Below are 2,678 nucleotides of genomic sequence, written 5' to 3'. Positions count from 1 at the left end.
TTATCATTTCCTTTTTGCAGATCAGGAGTCTGAGTTAGAGAAGCGGAGTAACACCCAAGCTTACTCAGCTAGTTTGAGACAGAAGAGATATCTGAATCATGCAGTGTTGCTCCCAAGTGTGACCATTCTGCTACAGGGTTGAGGTCCCCTGGCTTGGATGGGCCCAGGAATTGGGAGAAGGAGGCTAATTCTCAGCATCACTCATGTAAACAAGTAGGCTTCATGATGCTTGAAAGCTAATTGAAGCTCCCATCCTTTCTGGAACACTGACAAAGAGTTTGACAAGTCTCTGATTTCCAAGGTCATTGTTTCCTCCACTGTGATTCAGCACTCACTGGCCTCTTTCCAGTCTTCAGGCACCTCATCCATCTACCCATTGCCCTCAAAAATAACTGCTGCTTAATGGCTCTCCAGTAACTCCAGCCAACTTCTTAAGGGCTCTTGAGAGCAGATCATCTGGGACAGCTAACAGAACTCATCCAACTTTTTAAAGTGATCTTTGATCAGCTCTTTCCTTGCCTCCACCTTCCCACATGATCTAAGTTGGCTGGTCTGCTTCACCTCACACAGAGATCTCTCAACCGAGAGCACACTTTGAGAACAAATCAGTTCTGGATATAGAGTGCAAATGTTAGGAGGGAGGAGAAGGATGTTTGAAGCCAGAAGATTCAGACACACACAGCTTCTCAGACCAGAATTCTTTCCCTGCATCCAGCTCATGACTACTGACTTCACCTGGTTGCCATGGAAACATCACTCTGGTGAATGGCAAGCAGCATTTTAGACAGAAAGCATCACAGGCTACCATGGTAACACTAAAAAGAGTAAAGCTGTCACCTCTCTTAAAGGTGAGGGTGGAATGGATGAAGCTGCCAGGGAAGGCAGGCTAGGACAGCCTTTGGAAAGCCTGGCTTCGACTTGAACAGAAAGGGAATTAATTCAACACACAATATGTGCAAAGCAAAGCAATAATGAAAAAGACACATCTATGACTGACCTCATCAGGCTATAACTACCTACTAATAGAATTTACAAAGAACTGTAAATAAAGGCAGACTAAGACCTATAATAGGACAAAGAATACTGAAAAGGAAAGTCAACTAGGAAAGCTTCATTCAGTCTTAAAGGGCTAGATTTTGACCAGCAGAAGAGGGGCAGGAAGAGGGAACAAGATGAGCAGACATGAAAAGCGGAAAAATTCTGAATATACTGAGTACAGAGACAGAAAAAAATGACACTTCCCCATGACTCCAAGGCCTTGGCTTCCACAATAGTGTTGAGAGGCAGGTTAAGCTTGAGATCAAGGGACCTGAAGCTAGACTGCCTGGATGGGAATCCCAAACTTGCTAACTGTAATCTGGGGCAAGTTATTTCACCTCTTTGGGTGTCAGTTTCATTTACAAAGTAAAGATAATAAAAAAGAATCTACCTCAGAGGGTCACTGGAGGACTAAATGATTCAATACATATAAAGTGATTAGGACAGTGCCATCCCCACAACAAATCCTGCATAAAAGTGTACCACCTCCTACCAGCTTACTTTTTGGAGCCAGGATACTTTTTTTTTTAATAGAGAAAATACTGATTTTGACTTATTCAAATACCAGTATGATCATACATGGTCCAAGAACATTCAAATAATAAACCCAAAAGAAACAGAAGTTAAAGATTGGTCTTGAGGGCCGGCCGAGTGGTTCAGTTGGTTAAGAGCTCGCTCAAGAGTGTGAGCTCTGAGCAACAGCAGTTCGATTCCCAGCCCGAGCTGAGCTGCCAACAGGTGGCAGGATGGCTCAGCTAAAAAAAAGATTGGTCTTCAAATATAGCGAGCGAACGACGCCACGCTTGCCTATGATCTCACCAACATAAAACCACATCCACACCTCAGCGGCCACCAAACCAATAAGCAGAGCTTCCTTCACTATGAGCTGTTTGAAGCTACCAGTTTGAGCAGTATTGACTATTTTTTTCAAACTCTGAATAGCTGTAGGGATCTCAGCAGGGGTTGGAGGAACCAGCTCAACCTGGGCATAGTGCCAAAATGTGGCCATTCAAGGCTTTAAGTCACAGCAGCGTTTACCAGAGCCGGGGCCTTCACTACGAGGTGATGGACAAACTGGGCCATGGTTCCAGGATGGCCAGCATAGATTCTTCTAACTGTTCAAATATTACTTCCTGAATCCCAATGTCAAGAACACAGTAATTTAAAGAACAGGGAGGAAATGCCACTGCTTTAGAGAAGACAGAAGCATAGGCTATATGCCAAGGCAGGTGAAAATCTCATTTAGAATTGAGGACTGGTGGAGAAATCCTAAGTATGCTGGGAAAGGTCTGGGTCAGTCTCATCTCTACCCCAGCCCTCGCTACCATGCTCAGGCAGGAGTTTGAGGGAAGTTTCTTTTACTTTAGGCTGAGCCCAGAGGCTCTTTACTGCTCCCTTTCATGCCAACCACCCCCAACAGAGGGATGAGTAACAAGGTGGCACTGAGTCATACTCTGACACTGGCTACAGAGTCACGGTACATGGGTTAAGGCTAGAGAAACTGTCTTAGGTATTTTTTCACTTCCACATTGTCTCTCTTCCAGCAAGACAATGTATGAGGAGCTAAGACCAGGGACAAAGAAGAACTGAGGCGGAAGGAACCACAGTGCAGGAAGCCCAAAGTAGGTACGTATGGGAAC

At 44.7% G+C, this 2,678-nt stretch overlaps 1 pseudogene; it reads right to left on the bottom strand.

The window, feature by feature from the left end:
- Positions 1-1,728: 1,728 nt before the first annotated feature.
- On the bottom strand, positions 1,729-2,678 carry LOC109393678 (ATP synthase subunit g, mitochondrial pseudogene; annotated as a pseudogene).

This window comes from Hipposideros armiger, unplaced genomic scaffold (assembly GCF_001890085.2).
Source record: "Hipposideros armiger isolate ML-2016 unplaced genomic scaffold, ASM189008v1 scaffold_385, whole genome shotgun sequence".
NCBI classification, from domain to species: domain Eukaryota; kingdom Metazoa; phylum Chordata; class Mammalia; order Chiroptera; family Hipposideridae; genus Hipposideros; species Hipposideros armiger.
This window is presented reverse-complemented; position numbering and strand designations above follow the sequence as displayed.